The sequence below is a fragment of the Excalfactoria chinensis genome, chromosome 1, assembly GCF_039878825.1.
Source record: "Excalfactoria chinensis isolate bCotChi1 chromosome 1, bCotChi1.hap2, whole genome shotgun sequence".
Lineage (NCBI taxonomy): Eukaryota > Metazoa > Chordata > Aves > Galliformes > Phasianidae > Excalfactoria > Excalfactoria chinensis.
The window spans coordinates 95,498,212-95,519,273 of record NC_092825.1 but is presented as its reverse complement, the minus strand read 5'-3'; positions in this window follow the sequence as shown (position 1 = coordinate 95,519,273).

Here is a 21,062-nt window from a genome sequence, read left to right as displayed (position 1 = left end):
ACATATTTGAATGTCATCTTTTACTAACTGTTCTGTCGCTTACAATACTATGTGTAAATTTGAAATTAACCACACACTTTGACTTTTCATGTGTTATTTGATATTAATGTTTAGAACATGCTTAAACTCCAAGAATGTTGTAAGGGGAGGAGGTGTTGTACTGTTTTCTTCTGTAGTGCTTGGGGATGTAAAACTGATTAACAGTGACACAAAGCAAGAGGAGATAAAGTGCTTCTCAAAACTTGAGTAATGAATTGGGCTTAGGGCATGGGACTGACTTAGAATGACAGGAAGTCAAACAGATTGCTTTCTCTTGTAGTAAATATCAGTGAAACCTACTGGCAAGAGATACATTTTACTCCCCTTGATTTGCACTGCATCTAGAGCAGGCATGTCTAACCCACAGGTTGCATGCAGCCTGGCCCAGCCTGTCCACAGTTGCCATCCACCCCACGCCATCATGACTGTGGCTCATCCCTGGCCTGGCCACAGGCACACATCCATCACTCAGCAACAACCACTCAGTGGTGTATGATCAACACTGTCTGAACTGAAACCAGTGCATAGGGAGGGTGCAGTGCAGTGCTAACTCAAGTTATGGTGAATAATTTTAAGTATTTACACTGTTGAACACATTCCTGTGAACAGCAAAAAATATTCAGCCTTGTTTTCCAATTTGAGAAAGGAATGCGAGAATAGATTTCAAGATTTCCCCCAAAAAATCAATTTTTTTGTATACTCACAATTCTGTTTTCAGTCAACATAAATACATTAACTGTGAATTTCCACATAGAATGTATAGATTTGCAGTCAAATATACAACTCAAAAAACTGTTTTTGTCTCACCTCTCTTGCCACGCAAAAATGCCTCTCACTTCACAGTCAGTCTTTATTCATGTAATCACTTTTCTTTTGGCACTATGTACATTTGTCAACAGTTGTTTTCAAAGATGAAGTACAGGAAAAGTAAAATTTCATTCAAAATCTCTGATGAGCATCTTGAGAAGTCAGAAAGAACTGAACCCCTTCCATCAAACTAGACTGATGCATTAGTTTCATAAAAACAATTATCCCACTAGTTTTATGTTTTTGTTGCTTTTTTTTTTTTTTAAATAAAAGTATATATTAAAAAAAGTTGTTACTTATATATATTAACTATAGTATATATTTCATATGTCACCCAACACAATTCCTCTTCAATCAGTGTGGCCCAGTCAAGCCAAAAAGTTGGAGACCCTCATTTTCACAACACATACCTTATTACCTCTGTAGACTAAGATGTTGGTTCAAAGTGGAGAAGACAGTCTAAGTATGCAATGCATTGATCTTCACTAACTATCTACTGGAAGGTTCTGGAGATTGCATGGAAGATCTTCTGGGTTTAACTTCATCCCTCTTTCTTCTTTTATTTTTTTTTAATATCAAGATAAGGAGAAAAAAAAAAAAAGTGATATTGTATTTAAGGTTCTGTCATAATATTTTAAACAAGAGAAGGCTGAAATTCAGGTTGAGAAAGATTCATGAATCTAGTAGTCCAAAAGTAATTTGTTATGTAGTAAATCCCTCCTGCTTCTCTTCCTCTCTTCCTTCATCTTCTTCCTCTTCTTTATAGTATTTTTTTGTTTGTTTGTTTCATTCAGACTTTTCTGTATTGCTTAAAAAAAGATGCCTTTCCTTTGGCCTCTCTGAATACATTAATTTATATAAAGTTTTGAGAAAGATGTTGAACTGGAATATAAATAAAAATATTATGAAAAATGTGAGTATATCATTTTTAGGATAATTGTAATGGGTTGAATTTTATAACTGTATTGTTCTAAAATCTTTTCCCTTATAGTACCTTATAATAACGAACTGACTTAATAGACCAATTCGAAAACTAACCTGGTAAATTGCAAGAGACTCTTCTACCACCTACTTAACTGGATTGTACTGGTAAACTTAGATACAGCTCTGCAATCAGTTCTAATTTGAAAGCACAGTCATTTTGTGTCTGCACTATTTCTCTCTCATTTGATATGGAGATTGGAAAGCATATCACGCCTTAGCTTGTGATGAAAACTTGCCACAAAATACACAGTGAAAGCAAGAAATTTAACTTCTGCAGTAGTCTAATTAGCATGCAGATGTGAAATCTCAAAAACAATCCCAGCAACCCTTTCATTCCCTGCAATCAGTGTATTCTAATATTTGTTATGAAAAGTAAGCACAATAAATAATACCCTCTTGCTCTCCAATAACCTGAATAAACCTTAATCTTTGAAGGAAATACATATTTCTTCCCTAGTCACATGATTGTCCATGTGTAATTTGCAAGGCATAAAAATACTGTGCTTTCAGATATATTAAAGAAAATTCCCATTTTTTTCCTTATAGTCACCTCATTTTCCTTTAAATACTTTTATATTTTTGTATTTTTAATGTAGGGTCTCAAATGACAAATCAACTGAGAACAATCTTATCATCAGACGGATTTGTTTAATCTTTCTCACTAGTTAGAATTGCTAGAAATTTTGTGATGACTTATTTGGTTTCATCAGCTTAAAATTTGTTCGGATATGTTGATGATGACTAACCATTGTCATGATGCATCAGAAGACTGTTTGATCCTTTTTGATCCTGTCCACAAAAGAACAGACAGTATTAGGCAGCAGCTAAAGCTGCTGTTTTGTCTTTGACAGTGGCCAGAAGTGTATGCCTTAGAGGATATATGACAGTGCAAGACTGTAGTGGTACAGCACATCCTCCTCTTTGAAGTGATCTGTTAATTAGGAAGTTCACTGTTTTCTGAAGGGCGGTTATCTGTTATTAAATCTTAAAACAACAGCAATAACAACAACCAAAAAACTCCCAACAAACTAACAACTCCAAAAAACAACCAAGTCCAAAAAACTGCAGTAAAAATCCAGCTTAAAAATACCAGGTATGCCTTTCTATTTATTACATATGGGATGTAGTATAAACAAGAACATGAGGGAAAATAAAACTTGCACTTATTTTTGGAGGAAGCAACTCCTGTGTGCTGGATTTTTGTTTCTGAAGGATTTTTGTTTGTTTGTTTTTGTATTTATGGTTTTTCTCTTATCTTGTGTGTTTGTGTGCGTGTCTGCACAGTGTGGATGGGGGTGGGAGGGGTGGGGGGGGGGGGGGAGGGACAGGGAGGGTGGACTTGTTTCTCTTTGTTTTACTTAATCTGGGATTTTGCTTCCCTCTTACTGTCTAAATTTGTCTGAAATCATCTGCTTTACATATTCAATCCATACACCTGGGACTTTAAAATCTGCTTCCAACTACACTACTTAGATTTCCCACAATAGAAAAACAATTCTAGACAAAAAGTGAACACAAAACTGTTTAACTGAATATAAAAAATTTTAACTCACATCCAGAGTATTTTTTGTTAAAATTCAGCCATATTCCTAATGATATCAGTTTCTGAACAAATTGACAAATATGTGAGTTGGAAAAGCAGCATTTCCTTTTTCCAAACTGAATTTACATTACAATGAACTTAAAAGCAATTCAGAACATTGACTTGAGCAGAAAAGTGATCTGTAGGCATCTGAATTATGGAGCCAAAAAGCATTTGCTAAGCAAAGCATACACCTCAACAAGATGGAAGTATTACAGATTTTTACATAGCATGTGTTCTGTCAAAAGCAACAAGTCTCACACCTTCTAGATTAAACATCAAATATCTGTTTGAAAAAGCAAAGAGTTTGACTCCAATTCATGAAAATGCTTAAGCACCATTTTCATCTGTCTGCTCAGAATATCTTTAAATTGTATCTGAATATGAAACTGAAAGTATCAATTTTCTGTATATTTACATCTGGTATGTTTTAGATAATAGCAGTAGATTTTAATGTGTGTAGAAGCTGATGCGTTTAAATCCTACAATTCAGTCATCTAGCTGCATTTCCTAGTAGCTTTCTTCATTTTCCTTTTTTGTAATAGTAGTTTAACCAGAGTGATAAGTCTAATACAAATTTTGCAAATCAGTATCTCCTCTTATTTAATGGGAGAACACCATGAGATTGTTGGATAAAATACCTTCCTTTGCAGATGCTGAAACTGTTGGCTTTTGTACTCCTGGGGGCTTATAGATTTCATGGGAACTGGAGGAGTTTTCTCTTACGCAGGATCAGGGCTACAGGCTGTCATTGGGAATGATGTTCATTTAGGAATGGAGGAGCACCAGCTTTATGCATGAAACAATTACTACTTCTTAATTGATAATTCTGTATTTCCTTTAGGCAAGGTACTGAATTCCCTGGGGATTTAAGCACAGTATCCTTCTATATATTATTTGTGTCCCAAGTACAAGGTAATGCATATGAGTTTTCAACTATTTTGTCAATAGGAATGTCATTAATAAACCTACAGAAACTGTACATATTCAGACCACACTATAAACAAAATAAAATCTAAAAAAGTAGCTTAGTAACAATGTATAGAAAAGGTCTTATCAGGCCAAAATTACCGTTGACAAAATAAGAAAGAAATAGTATCAGAGGTAATGATGTTGATCTCTTCTAAAAGAAGAGAATATAATATACTCATGGTGCAAGAATGCTATGAAATTCTTTAGGGAATCCATTTCTCCGTGGTCAAGCACTGGTATAAAATTCTACATAAATTCATTCTTATAAAACGAAAATGAACTACGGGGAAGAACTTGGTTGATGTATTTTTTTTAAACAGTTCTCTGTACTATGTCTGTCTGTTCCTTCTATCATGAAACAGTGTTATTAGTTGCTGTGAACATGTAATTCTCTTACTGAAAATTAATTCTTTAGGTAATTTGCTTTAGTGGAGAGCAGTTCTGAAATTTAGCGTAATGTCTTGTTTTATATTCTCTAAGCACTATTGACACCACATCAATGGTTGTTACTGTTTTGCCTCAGTGGTGCATGTCCTCATCACAGGATAAACACTGGTAATCAGTAAAATGTGCTTTGAAAAAGCAGCATTAGGGTAGAAGCACTATTTTATTCATTTGTGACATGATTTGTGTGGAATTAAACAGTCGAACAAATAAATTTAAAGTATTTTTTTATAGGCAAAGGTAAAATATTTCAGAAGATCTGTGAAATACGAATATCTGCAGAATTATGGTTAGCCTTTTCATATTTTCTCTCATTGCTATTTTCATATTTTCATCTGTATAGAGGAAGTAAAGCTCAATTTACATTACAGTTTTACAGTTTTAATTGTAGGAGTACAGAAATCAGATAATTACCTTTTTTTTTTTTTTTTTTTTTTTTCATACTATAAAGGAAATTTTTGCTGCCTAAACCTATCAAGAAGGTTGGATAGAGATAATGGGGTATCTTTCTGCTCAAGAGAATGCTTCATTTTTATTTCTTGCCTCCTTGCAATGGCATCTCATTGTAAGAAGAACTTATGTTCTTGGAACAATGAATGAATAGAGCAATAAAATCAAACAAATCATGTTCTGCATAAACATAATGAGATAGAAACAGTACCACTTTCAGTTGTTCCTCCAGTGTCCAGTTTGTAAATGGTGTTTTTCAGTAGTGTGAAATACTTATGACACCTTGTTTAGAGCTTTTAGAATTTATTTCATCAACTCACTGTAACGTTTCACAAATTATTCTGTTTTCTTTTATAAACTTTTTAAAAGGTCTTCCCATCTGGAAATACACTTGAAGATAACCTTTTCAGGCTAAATTAAGATGAGTTCATTTTGATAATTTTTTATTTCACTGGTAATGTGCTGTTTAGTCACCAGATAATGGGGCTTTACATAGATGATGAGAACTCATTATCCCAATCTTCTAATAGAAATGCATCTTATCACAGGTGCGTGACTGTTATTCTTGATTTCATTTGAGATCATGTCTGACAAAATACATAAAATATAGTGTCTTCATTGTCCGTAGGGCAGCTTGCTAATAGACAATGTTCAAATCATTCACTGTGAAGTCCAGGTGTGTCCTCTTTGTCCTCTACTATGAGCAGAACTCTTCATAGTCTGAAATACAAGCTTTAAAGCGTATCTACTAATAATAATGAAGAAGACAAACCTCTCTTATTCCCTACTCATCGGTGTGCTGCTGCAGGACCAGAAGAAGACATTTTGGAAGAGGTTTATCTCTAATTTCAGTTATTCTCTGCTGCCAAGGGTTTTTGCCTCTTTCTAGTTCTTTGGAAATTACTGACAGGAAGATGTATCTTAAACATTGATTTGTTGATAGAAGTATCTGAAGCCATTCAGATTTTTGAAAAGGATCCCATATATTGTGTGAACATAGATTGATTTTTATGTTTTATTTTTTTAATTGTGAAGCAGATAGATCTGTTTTTCATGAGTAGTTTTGGTAAAGAAAGCAGATTACCTACAGAATAAAGGTCAGACTGAAATTAGTAGGTTTTGGAGAGATAATAGTAGATACAAAAGTTATGTATTGCCCTCCTGGTATTACACAATATGCAATTCTTAGCATTCTGAACCTTCAAGAAATTTCTCAAGTTTATGATGCTGTGGGACGCTATAAATTAAATTAAAATAAAATAATAAAATTATACCCACTTCAGAGAGTCAGAGAGTGCAGGTCACGGATTGTACAATTTCATTTGCTTTCATGATCTTTTCAAAAATGTTAGGAAAGCAATTTTTACAGGCAGTCTTCTCCTTTAATGTTTTGCTTTGAGTCTCACCAGTCTGAATTTCCACCAAATCATCCTCTTTTAAAAAGAATTACAGGCATATTTTTCTATCATTTTCTTTGCCGTTAGCTTGTATTTCGTTCAGGTCACTTGAGTACTGATTTGGGGTTGTACATTCTTTGTCAGTCTGGAAACACTGATGGGGCTCTGTATAATGTCACACTCCTCACTTCCAACATGTTGTGTAGATATCAACAATCAGAGACGTATGAAGAACAAACTAAAATTTTGAGGAAGGCACAAGATTTAAAATGTATCAATTATCCATGCATTAAATTGAGAAGATTATTATGACTTTTACACTCAAGAAATTGCTCAGTCTACTGTTCGTTGGACTTTTTAAGAAGATAACACTGTTTTTTCTTTGCTGCTATTTCTCAGTCTTCACTGGGGAGAGGAAGCATTCTTTTAACTTTACAAGGTAAGAGTCACCTCTACTTTACTTTCATTGGGTCTAGGTAATGTGTATAGATGTCCACTGCCTGCTAAGCACAATAAGTATTTAATAGTTATGATTATTTGTAGCATTTTTCAGTTATTTGTTTTTATTTAAATATTCTTACCCCATCTCTTGAACGTTGTAGGAAAAAGTGCAAGATAAATGTTCCTACAGAAAGATATAACAATGCTATAAACCAAATCACAAAGAATGTTGCTGCAAGATGTCAATCAATATCTTTGATATAATTTTCATTACTTGGTAGTCTAGTTGCCACTGCCCTAAGTTGGGCCTGCTCTAAGCAATTGTTTGGACCAGATGACTCTAGAGGTCCTTTGCAGCCTCCAGGTGAGGTCTGACATTGAGTACTGCATCCAGATGTGGAGTCCTCAGTGGAGGAGACATTGACCTGTTGGAGTGCATCCAGAGGAGGGCCACAAAAATGATCTGTGGAGTAGGACACCTCTCCTGGGGCTGTTCAGCTTGGAGAAGTGAGGTGAGCCTTTCAGTATCTGAAGGGGAGCTACAGGAAAGGAGGGGACAGACTCTTTAGCAGGATCTGTGATGATAGAACAAGGGGAAATAGTTTGAAGTACAAAGAGGGGAGGTTTGGATTAGATACAAGGAAAAAATCTTTTATAGTGAGGATGGTAAGTCACTGGAACATGTTGCCAAGATTAACCTTACATAATCATAGAATCATAAAAACCTTAGAGTTGGAAGGGACCTCTGAAGGCCATCTAGTCCAACTATACTGCAGTGAACAAGGACATCCACAGCTCAGTCAGGTTGCCAGGGGCCTGATCCAGCCTGACCTTGAAAGTCTCCAGGGGTGGGGCATCAGCTGCAATACTATGCAATCTGTTCCAGTGCCTCACCACTCCCACTGTAAAAGATTTTTTCCCTATGTCTAACCTTAATCTACTGTTACTGAACTGTTTTTGTAAAACATTTGCCCTGTTCAATATCAAAGAGGCTTAAGCGCCTTCCCACATGCTTTGGTGGAGGTGCTTCTGTGAGGCTTAAACTCACTAGTGGAACTCTCACTTTATGTGTGGTAGAGCATACAAGGCCCAGCTTGTGAGTGGAAGATAGCCTATGAAAAATAATTTGCATGCACACAAAACAAGATGGTTTCTTTTCCTCAGTGAACTTTCAACTAAAGCTTACCGCTCCTTCCACAGATAGAGATATCCTTTACCCCGTTGCAGGTTAGATTTAGTATTTTCTTCTGTAGTACTGTACCTGTAGTCCATTCCATCTTTTGCTCCAGGAAACATTCCCTTTCGTTCAACAATATAGGAAGGAATTAATTTCCAGGCTAGTCCTGGTCTGGCACCAAGAAGCTATTTGGTCACTCCCAGTCCTGAACTAATGGTTTCCTTTTGTGTGCACATGTCCATCAAAAAAACAAATCATATATGCAAAAAAGCATGTAATGTGGTTTGTTCTATGGGCTGGGATTTATTTATTTGCGCTTAGCTCCATTTTTAACTCCACAGAGATTTAAGCTTTGTCACATTTCTGCAATCCTTGCAAGTTTCACCTCCTCTTTTTTGGAATACAAATCCCCCAAGACTCTGAAGTGCTTCTGGTAAATTGGAAAGATATCAATGCCTTGTTACTAGACTACAGTATTCTTTACTGACCATCTATGGTCAAAGTAGAAGAACTCAAAGTAGAGTTGATGAAGGAGATCATTATGGGGTTAAGCAGAATTAATGCTCACTTAATGTAAGATCAGAAAAAATCTAAATGGATATCTCTGTAATTTTAAGTGTTATTTCACTTCTGTGGGTATCATTGTGTCTATTCTGTTCTGAGATATGTAACAGGTATAAGTTTCCAGATAGGAATTTCCAATGTAATTAAAAGACTTTGTATTGAGTATGAGATCTAAATAGCTGGATGAAGGTTCAGAGCTCTGTAACAAGAACAATATTGAGTAATATAGAACACATAATGTGTGATTGATGCTATAAAGTACCCATAACTTCTCCTGAGCGCCTGTATTTGCTTTCCATCGTACCACAGGTATGTCATAAATCTAGAGTAATATTCATCTGATACTTTGGGCTAAATAGAGTGCGTGTCTCCAGGAGATAAAAAGAGATTGAGGAAGCTCAACAGTTTTAGTTAAACACATTTTCTACATTGCCATTGGCTTCTTGCTCACTTTTATATCAACAAATGCATTCAGAATTTTCCCATATAATTATAAACCTACCTTCTAATTGTAATCTTCTTTCAATTCAGGAAGTGACAGTGCTTTAAAATAAAAGATTAAAAAGTTCACCTTTGAAGCCTGTAATTTCATCACATCTTCCATTTGATCTAAAAATATAACGGATCTCCATAAATCATTCTGTTCTTAATGGAATGATTTTTTAAATATGTAAAACTGTCTTACAATCAGCCAAATTGTTTCATGTTTCTTAATTTAGCTTTTTAGATAATAGCTAAATTCAAGATATTGTGTTCTCTGAATGATAAGCATGACAACATTTTAATGATATCATGATATCATGATTTTAACAACTTAATTGAAAAAATAACTTCAATATCATTAATCCGATTTTTCCATTTTCTTTTCAAATTCTGAAGTGGTTCAAAATGCAAATATAACCTTTTTCGAAAAAAAATGTTCATCCTTTTGTTGTTCCTATCTGTCTTCTTATCTGATTTCTGACTCATTATTTTTCCTTATGTTTATCTTTCTGGTTGCCCAGAGAGGCTGTGAAGTCACTGTCTTTGGACATATTCAAAAGCCATCTGGATATTTCCCTGAACATCCTTTTTTGGATGACCCTGCTTGAACAGAGTGTTGAATCAAATGACCTCCAGAGGTCCCTTCCAACCTTGACTATTCTCCAATTCTGTTATTGTACTAATGATCCAATATTGCAGTGTTTGGAGTGGTAAGGACTGCTTACCCTTCTAGTCTTCAAGCATTTCCAAACCATTTTATCCATCTTATCTGTAGTAGAATTTTACCATTCCATATATTTCTGAACCCTTTTATATCTGTCCAGTTGTACAGCCTTATCTATTTACTGATTCAGCATTTCTTGGTCCTCACAGTTATTTAGTGCAAACTAATGCTTTTGTGTTATCATTCATCTTTACCAGTTCTCAATGTAACAGCATAACTAATGTTCACCTGATGAGGATTTTGGGTTTCCTATTAAAAACATTGTTCACAAAATGAATGATTTTAAATGATTGCTCAAAACTTTAATTATGTCTATTTAAAGCTAACTTTCATGCAGTCTTCCAGTTTCTGCACTTTTATAATGTTTATTTAGTATTTGCCTTCTGTATCCAAGTCTTTATATTTCTGATTCACAGTCCAAAACATTCCGTATGTTTTCATTCAAGACCTGTTCTTGCAGGGTAATCAACAGGTAAAAATAATTGCATGGGTTGCTTTTTATGCTTGTCAGTAAATAATGTATTGTTTTTGACTCAAGTGTAAACAAAATATGTAGTCTTCAAAAAGGCTTATGTTCCTGCTGTATTGGTTGTAGGCAGCATAGTGTGGACACTTTCACTTTCACACTACTAACATCACTAATTAAATAATAATAGCCAATAAATTAATATTTCACAGTTTTAGTCAGTTTTGTCTATGTTTATAACTTGTAAGTGATCTCCATGACTTTCTGTCATGGGTTTTCTTGATCTTCCTGCTTTTCCAGCACATCCTACTGAAGGGGGAAACGAGTGAGTGGGTGGATGAACAGTTAAGTGTAAGCCAAGTTAACACATCACGCTTATTAAATTTATTTGTGTTTGACAGCCAGTCTTTAGCCTCTGTGGATTTTCTGCAAGAAGAGTACCCAAGCCAATTTTTCATGACTACACAAGTTAATTGTCTTTATCATTTTTAATTTCAGTGTATCTTCTAGGACCTTCAAAAAACTGTTTATTCAGTGCATAATGTTTCTTCTCTGACACCTGTGGCCTCTTCTCTTACTTTCTTTTCCATTCCTAGTTTTCCTTTGTTTTAACATCAATCTGCTGTGAACATTTCCTGGAAGTGAGAGCAATAATCTGAGGTGCTAATGACTTTTTGTCTCATCTTTCTGTAGAGATGTGAAGGTTGATTAGATTTTGTATTATGTGCATTATTGCAGGTCCGTGGCTATTCCTTTTCAAATTCTTCAGTCAGATTCTGGCTGATATTTTGTCTTGTCCATGCAGCTTCCTGCATACCTTTTCCCTCTCTGGCCTCTCCATCTCCCACAGTTTCCTATTTAGCAGAGGAAGGTAGCTAATTATTGGAGTTTTAAGGTTATTTTTTTCTGAGTACTTTTATTCAGCCCTAGGCTTTATTCTATTCAGACCCTCTTTCCATGTATTTACTTTATTCCCCTCAATTTTTAGCATTAAGTCCTATTTAATCCTCTCACACAGAGATTAATTATCTAGATTTTTTTTTTTTTTTTTTTTTTTTTTTTTTTTACTGGTTGTTAGCTAGTTTAAAAATAGTTATGTTGGACTGCGCTTTCAACTTGGTTGACTTTAGTTCCTGTGCATATTTTTTTCTCTGTTTCTTGATATTGCACTGAAGTCTTTCATGTTCTTGACATTATGTTTATGACATAAATCCTTTCTTTTGAAAGAATAAAAAGGCTGTTGTAAGAAAATTGAGGTACAAACCAAGCCATCATGCTGGCTGATAGTGACAGCTTCTGAATATCATGACAAAGAGTAGGTAGAGTGATCTTTTCTTCAGTATTGTAATTAAGCAATCAACAATTTAGGGGTAAGGGTCCAGATAGGTACTGGTGGACTTAAAATCTATGAATTCACTTAAATATACTCTGAATTATATATTCGTTTGACTTCCATTAATTCTGTTGAGATTATTTTCTATAGTTGAACACTGAGTAAGAAATCATTTTGTATTGTAACAATGCCAAGCAATTTCAGTGTCTGAGAGTAGTCGTATTCACCTAATCCTACTCATTGTAACTGGGCTTTTCCCTTACCCTATTTCTGAATATCCAGAATTGACTGTGGATGTATTCTGTTACTTTGTCGTTGCATAATGGTTACTGGACAGTTGATAGGACCCTGAGCAGTCACCACCCTACCTGCTATTTGCCTTTGTTGCTGTGGGACTATGTCCTACCATTTGGGGTGTTGCTTTGTCTGCATTATATTTGCCCTTGGGTCCAAGCAGTCTTCCCTTAGGAGACAATCTGTTTGTCTACTTCCTGATAGTACAAGTAATTAAATGTTCTGCATTATATAATGCAATACAGTTGTGTGCATTATTTGTATTTATTAACATTGAATATTTCTTCCTAATTCTCAAGTCATTAAGGAGGATAGTAAACCATTCTTCCTAATCAAGAGAAGATGCTCCACTCATTTCAATGGGAACAGAGAGGCTGCCTCTTATTAATCACTGTTTTTCAGGTGGCATGTGAGTGTATCTGGATTTCTGCATGAAAGACAACAGTTTCTGTTTTGAAGAAGCTTGCCAAATCAGTCCTTTTTCTTAATGTTATTAAGGTAATTCAGCCTTCTAAACTTTGTCTAGTTTCTGATCAATTTTAATATGCTCAGCTTTGGTTTCTAATAAAACCTTAATGCTACATATTAAGAAAAGAACAAAGACAAATATGGCTTTTTTGCTTGAAACAGGAGAAATGAAGTCATAAATGACAAATATTATCTTCTAATATCACTTGAATTTGTAAAATGATAGTAAGATCTGGAACACAATAAAAAAAGAGGAAACCTCATATAATCCTATGAAGATTCTATATTTGTGTTTTTTTTCCCCCTTCTTACTTTCACCATATACACTTTCCTCTTACTTCTTTGGAGGAAAATGGGAATGACTGTCTAGTGAAAGACTTACAACTCTGTCAACTGTTCCCTAGTATCTATTCTATTGTTCTTATTCTTTACATGACAGCTGAAATCTGTCCTCTTTTAAACTGTTCAACTCAAGAAAGCACATTACCTCTTCCAAAAATTTTAAACATGCAGATACATGTTCTATGCAGATAGCAAAAAGAAGAAAGAAGGAAAGAAGGAAAAAGGGAAAGAAGGGAAGAAAGAAGGGAAGAAAGAAAGAAAGAAAGACTGCTGGATCTCAGATAGAAAACCAAACATTTTCATATTTAGTATTGTAACAGTATTGTAATTGAGTGTCAAAGATCTGTCTGTGATAGGTATCTCTGGAATCACAATCAGAATCAATTTTGTTTGTTTGTTTGTTTGTTTTAAGTGGCTTTTTGCTGTCAGCCTGTGACATTTCAGTGTCTCATTTTTAACAGATAGAAACAGGAGGAAATGCAGTCTTGAGGAGAGGAATGATAACGCATTCATTCTGGCATTACAGTAGGATAAGGATAAGCCCTGGACAGCTTACTGTATGTTATTCTGACTCTTCAGTTCTATTATTTGATGTTTAAGGAGTTAATAAAGATAACAGCTAAACATGAGAATGTAAAGAGGTAATGAGATAGAATTACAAGAGCAAAGAAAAGAAGGAAACAATGAATGCTAATTATCTTATTCAAATCCTACTGCCTCTTTCTTTCCTGAAGTAAACCTATTCAAAGAGGGCTTAATGGCTGCTCACTTTCCGTGCTCTCTACACACAATGGACATCGTGTGGATGGTTCTTCTAGTGCAGGTCTCTAAACTGCACTAACATGCAGATGAAATAATTTAAGGAATTTTACTTGCATTCCTGTGGTAGGTAGTTTTCTCTTCTGCCAGTAGTGCTCTAGACTGACTTCCTTATTTTAAGTGACAAATGTATCTGATATCAGGAAGGTGAAGTTTAATATAAAAACAAAACAAAACAAAACAAAAAACCAAAAAACAATAAGTGACTGTAAAACCTATTCTGTTATCTGGATCTGCTGTGATCAGTGATAGTATGGATGGATGGCATTAAAAATATTATGAATGTATTTATTTTCCAAAGACTCTCATAGTGTTTTGTAAAATGTTTGAAAATTTTTGATAGTTAAAAGTTGTGTCTTTTATAGTTAACTTAGTCTTAGGGTAGAAAAAAAAAAAAAAAAAAAAAAAAGAAAAAAAAGAAAAAAAAAAGTGTTAATCCTCACAAGTGGTAGCATAATAATGACAGCTTTTTTAAAAAAATCAAGTGACTGTTCTAATCCTTTTAAAGATAACCTTTTATGCTGTGCTAGGAACTGTCTGTGATCTCTTAGTTCCTGCTATGATAGATCAGAAGTGACTTTCAAGCTCTGTAAAGAAGAGTCTGTCTCTATATAGTGGTATTTTTTTACTGGATGCTGAAGGTGTATGAGCATTCATTTGCCATTGTAGCTAGAGGAAAATGCACATGTGTGGGAAACATATCAGTCATTATAAAATGTATTATCTTTTATAATTCTTTTTGAATCTAACATGGGTTAGATGGATTTTTTTTTTTTTTTTTTTTTTTTTTTTTAATGTGTTACATTTTATACCCAATCAGCATGGCTTATTTATATAGTTAATATCTATTGTGGTCTTTATAATTCACAGTAAATTGACATGGTTTTCATTTTGTCGTGTGACACTTTTGCGAGGCTATCTGGAATGTGGCTTGTCCTTTACATTGCTGTTGCCATTGGTGAAAAGCACCACCCACTGCCTCCCTGTGCTGTTTTACTGTTTGATCTCCATCATCATTCAGCAAATGTTACAGTATATCAATGAATGAAGTCTTTTCCACATGAAGGAACTCAGTTCCACACCTTTGCTTCCTACATACTTCCTTGTCAGATGCCATCATGTCAGACTGTCCCTCTGCTGCCAACAGTCACACTGCAACAAAATGTAACAGAACATTGGTGTGGAGGTTCAATTTCTATTGCTGTACCACCAACATTTGCCTCTGACATTATAGGCAAGCATAATAAAATAGGAGGCATTACTTCCAGAGCAACCTTCATCAGATTCCATAAACTCTGACAGCATTTAGCTAAATCATATAGCTTATTATAGGATTATTAAGGCAGTGATTTTTCCTTTCTGTAGCAATTCAGCTTGAGGACACTGCAGTTAAAGATGTGATTCACTGGAATGTAGTTGTGTACTAAAAGGACCTATTTGAGACGTGTAACACTTTGGGTAGAGGGAGAAAAGGATGAAATCATGACCCTTCCTGCTGCAGCCCCAGACACTTCTCTAATTTATGACTGGAAGTATTGCATTCAGTACATATTATTTTGATGATACACTAATAAAAGTGGGAATGGCTACTGCTTGATGACAATTAAATACAAAATTAGTTCTATCTGTTTAAAAACTTGGATGGATATTACAGTGACTGAAAAGTCATACTACATGGCTGAATTTTGATCAGTGTTTTAAATGTGAAAATACTACCTAATTTTATGATATCACTTGTCATTGAATGCTAAGAATAACATAACCTTAAAGTATTCACATTTCATTGCAAGACATCAGTCTCTGTGAGCCAGATTTATCATGAGGTTTCAAAGCATAAAAACTGAATTTACAGTCCACATATGGTTTTCTTGAAATAAAATTTTCAGTCTTTCTTTCTCTCTGTGTACATTCTTACCATCTTACTACCTTCAAATAGTGTTTATTTTACCTTTATTACATTTTTTGGGGGGTCAAATTTAAGTACCAGGAGATAATTGAGGAAAGTAATGTCACAGTGAAAGACGTTTGATATGTTATATATTGATTGTCTTTCTTTTCCATCTCTACATTCAATTAAAAAAAAAAAAAAAAAAAAAAAGGAAATCATCAGTCCATCATCACAATTTGTGATATTTATCAACCTTGACTAAAATTACCGGATCATCTATCTCAGTTGATGTATGTAATCCTTTTCTAATTTCTTATTTTCATCAGAAACTGTCGTGGTCTCATCAAAGTGTCACAGGTACTCTTCAAAATAAATGTGATGTCATTAATATACAGATCTTTTCATCAACTGCTTAGGGTCAGAATTGATACTTTTGTGTCCATGTTTATAAAGAGTTTTTCTACTCAATTCTAGAGTGTAGGGCTTAGAATTAGAGTACTTATGAGGCCAGTGGGATAGTTAGATTATATTTTCTGACCTGTGACTCTACTCCACAAGTAATGATTTCTGGTGAATAAATAAAAATCAAAGAATACAAGCACATTTTCAATGATAGAGAAGAGATGCAGGTTTAAAAATGTTTTAAAGTATTTTATTTTATTTTATTTTATTTTTAGATTTTTTACTAAAAGCAAAATATTTTATATTGACAATTCAAATTTAGTTTTAGATTTTTCTAAATTTACATTTCTGAAGAGCAGAGGGTGTAACAAGAGAAAAAAGTCACCTTATGATATGACATTTCAAAGCACAGGCTGTTGTATTTTGTCTCATTTCATTTAGTTAGTTGATAGATCAAAAGATGACCAGTGTTGGATTACTGTTTTGAATGCATTTTGAGACTGTTTTGCCTCTTATATATTTTAGAAATCAAAAGAGGTTGTTCACAACTTCCCTTTAGGATTTTATGGTGATTAATCACTCTCAGTGTAGTAAAATTTATATATAACAAATTATTTTTGTTCATTTGAATATATATGTGTATGTCTAGGTCTATATATGGAAAGTAAATGTAGTAACTCACTATGCTTAGTTTCTATGATCATCTATGCTGCAATACAATCTTGAAACTTCTCAGAAGTGAAAAAGGTGTTTTAACCATTAGAACTTCGCTGGTTTCTGGCCTTCTCGACTTACTGTACTTTTTGTCTTTTTGAAATTACTTCAGCCAGAGAGTTTACTCAGTACCCATTTCTACTCCCTCTTTGTAATTCCTGTTTTACTGTAGCCTTTATCTTTCCATAGCAATAAAGCCTCTAACATTTTTTTCTTACAGCTGCTAATTGTACCTTAGGTATATTTTAGCTTCAGGAAGCTCCAAGGTGTACTTCATTCAACATTACTCAAATGGATTAAAAAATCTGACTGAATTACAATTCTCATAGTATTCTTTCCTGTTCTTTCCTAACTAACTTGTTTATTACAAGGTCAATTTTTCAGACTTAGATTCCATGTTTTCACTTTCTGCACCCTTTTAAAAACTTCCTCTTGTTATTCAGGTTCTCAATCACCTTTTTACTCAGCTAAGACATACAACAGTCTGGTCATGGCACATTCTATCACATTTTATGCTGTACACTGCAAACTGAATTCTCTCTAGATGTCATAAATGGCAAATAGAATTTCAAGAGAAATCTTCACTATAGCTCTACCTCATTGCATATTACTTGCTGGACATGGAGATGTACATTAAAAACAGAAAGGTTATCTCTGAAGCCACAGTGTTTATTCCTTGAGTCAGGAGCTTGGAAACAATGACAGTGGGAGATGATAAAGTTTTTTTCTTTGAATCCCAATGACTACCAGAAGGATCTTCTCAGACAGATGTACTGTGTTCCAGGCAGATTCAGGATCATGACTTTTTTTTTTTTTTTTTTTTTTTTTTTTTAAGCAAATATTGACTTGTCAAATTGGATTTGACACTTACTGACTTACTGCTCTTTCAAGGGAACACAAATTCAGCAAGTAAAATGTTGCATGCAAAGGATAGTTTTGGATATTGCGAGAGTCCCTTAGCAATTGATGCATTGTAACAATTTCAGCCAAGGCAGAAGTGTGAGACAAGACCTCAGGTTGATAATATCAGCCGATTTGATCACAGAAGAATTGTAATAAATATCAGTTACACTTACTGAATGGAGATAAGGTCAGTGAAATGTAATTGATAGATCATGTAATAAAATGATTTGACAGCAAAAGGTGCAGCTGCATACTCTGTCCAGCTCTATGTCTGAAGAAAATTGTCATCTCAAAGGCAGATGCAGTCAAAAACTGAGCAAAATAATGTTTGAACAAAAAGGATCTATTGACAAATGGAGAATACAGACATTGCTTTTATTTGCAGTACAGTGTTGTGTAGTTCCCAATGGTATCTGTAAGAGGGTAACATATAAAGAAACATTATAAGCCCACATTCATCCTTGAAGGAGTAAGTATTAACAATTATGTCAAGGAGAGGTAAGTGAAGCTTGCAGTGTGATCAGAAGAGGAGATCACTGGCAGAAAAGGATGCTCTATGTAAACATTAAAACAATTAGAAGAGAATAGATGAATTATCTAATGTGAAAATAGCACTGATGGTGCATAAGGGCTGTCTGTGCAGAGGTAAGGAAAATGAATTATCATCATCATAGTATCATAGTATCGTGCGAGTTGGAAGGGACCTTAGAGATCATCGAGTCCAACTCCCAGGATTCGAGCCCTCTAGTGTAGCAGAGCGGCAGTTCTACCACTTGTGCCACAGGGGGGATTCGAACCTGGGCCCTCCGGTGTTGCAAGCGGTGGTTCTAACACCGTGCGCCACCAGGGGCACACAAATTATGACTACTTTGGTTCTCAAAGACACTATTTCACTGTGAAGCAAGGTTTATTGATGGTAGAAGACAGGTGCATTTTTCCTAACAATATAAAGCAGAATCTGAATACCTTTTTATGAATCATGCAGAAGACTTTCATTGAAAAAGATCTAAGTTGTACAAGGGAATAGATTTACCAGATACAAATCTCCACGAAGAAAGTTTTATAGATGGATGGAAATTTTGACAAAATCTGTTATGATTAATTTAATCTATTTTTTCCTGTGCCTTTTTTGTTTTGTTTTGTTATGTTTTGTTTTACTGCTGCAGATGTCATTATTTACTAATCTTCAAGATGTTTCCTCTTGAAATCAATCTTACTTCCTTGTGAGCTTGAATCTCTCTCCATATCTTGAATTTCTTTAAGAATTTGTCAGTGGCATATCCCATTTGGAAGCAGAAAAATGAGTTTCATGATTTGAGATGAGTTATTGGAAAAATCTTATAAATTCAAAATGATAAAGTTTTATGAGATAGACCAGAAGTAGGGGCGGTCCCTTCATAAACACTTGTGATATTTCTGGAGTTTAGAAATTCAGAGCTGTCAGCTGTAAATGAGAATGACTGTATATTCAGTGAAATGCTCCACAGGTCATTAGAAGTTTTATGATAAATGAAAACAGAAAAGGAGATAACATGACACACAAGTTACTGTGCATGTTACCTCATTTTCATGTTTGAAATCAAAGGAAACTGGTCAACAAGCAGAGTGACTTTAATGGCATAGTTTTTTATTTTCAAATTATTTTTGACAAAAGGGCATAACTTAACAAGTATCTGTTGTCCCTTTGTACTATTTCAGAATTTAATTTTTGTTGTTGCTACTCGATTGCTTTTGTTTTGTAAATTGTAACATAATTTCCAGACTGTTATGAATGCTTGAGTATTTCATGTTCTTCAAAAGAAGAATGATAGTTCAGTGAGTGCATAAAGATCCATACTATACCTACCCAATTTTTAAGCTATCTAGAAGGCAGGCAGCTCTTGCTCAATAGCAGTATTGCTGTATGAATACAACACTGTGATCTTGGCAGGGAGTATTAATTTCATGACTGTGCAGTGTTACATATCTGCATGGTTTTTAGGTTGGATTACTGCCACAAAGAATACTTGTGCCATGATCAAAGGTTGGCTGAGCCTGTCTTTAATCATTTTGTGTAGATATATCCCTTAATACTTTACACACATCCAGTCCCATTAAATCAGTAGACATGTGTATCATCTTGCTGTTTCCAAATAAGTACTTTTGAAAGAACTTTGGTGCACTTTGTTTAAACAGTTGATGAATCACTCCTAGTCTATTGCTTCTTTAAGCTTACCTTCTGCCTCTGAAACATAGCCCTCTGTAGAAAGACAGTGTATTACAGCACTGGTTGATATATTTGCAGAGCTTCTGTAGATTGTGTCCTCTTCAGCCCCCTTTCTGCAAAGCCAGTCTCATTCCATCCCCTAAAAATTAGGAAAGAAATAACTATAGTTTTGATTCCTGTGCTACTTCAGATATAAATTAATAGTTTTAAAATGTTTCCTTGAGTTTGCAGAACTATCATAATTGCTGTAGCCACACAAGCTCTTGACAGACCAAATAAGAAATATTTTTGGGCTAGGGCATAGTAAAGTACATAAAATTTGATGCTTTATTACATTTTCATCATTTACTTGAAACAGAGAGCATTGGGCTCTTTAAACATGTCTCTCAGCTGCTCAGTTTTCTGATTAGAGAGCTTTGCAGAAAAATATTAAAGAAAAAAAAAAATGGGATTGAGAATGAACAAAAACTTAGCAACCTGTCTTCTAGGTATCAGATTGTCAGCTTGAATAAAGTGTGGTTTGAGCATTAAGTATCATTGATTTAAAGGACAGCGTATGACTAAATTCTAAAGGTGCTTCAATTTACTATTGATCTATGAATTGTCTGCTTTTTTTTCAGTAATTGATGATGGATTTCTGCCTTTTTTTTTTTTTTTTTTTTCCCCTGAAAGAGTTCTGTGTCTAGTTGCATTTCCCACTGTTCATCTATTTTTTTTCCTGTATTCAGTTAATTATAATTATAATTATCTAGCATTAAATATTTATTATTAAAAAAAAACAAAAAACAAAAAACAACAAGACATTTTGAAATAAAGATAACAGATGAAGAAACCTACTGTGTAATGTGTTCTTTATTTGATGAACATTTTTCTGATCGTCACTGGGAGAAATATTCATAAAGAAACAGTAATTCTCATATGCGTACACATACAACTCTTCTAGTTAACTGTTAACATAAGCCATACGCTTCTGGGCCTTGTAGTGCAAGCTCTGAATCTTCTGAGATCTCTGCTTAAAACTAAAAGCACCTAAGATGTTGATAAAGGAATTGTGATATGAAGAGACCGTAGTTACTGGACTACATATTGTATACAAATGCTTTAGAAGGCATGCCAGTAATGAAAATTAGCCCAGTGATTTCTCTTTTTCTTGCTTAAATTGC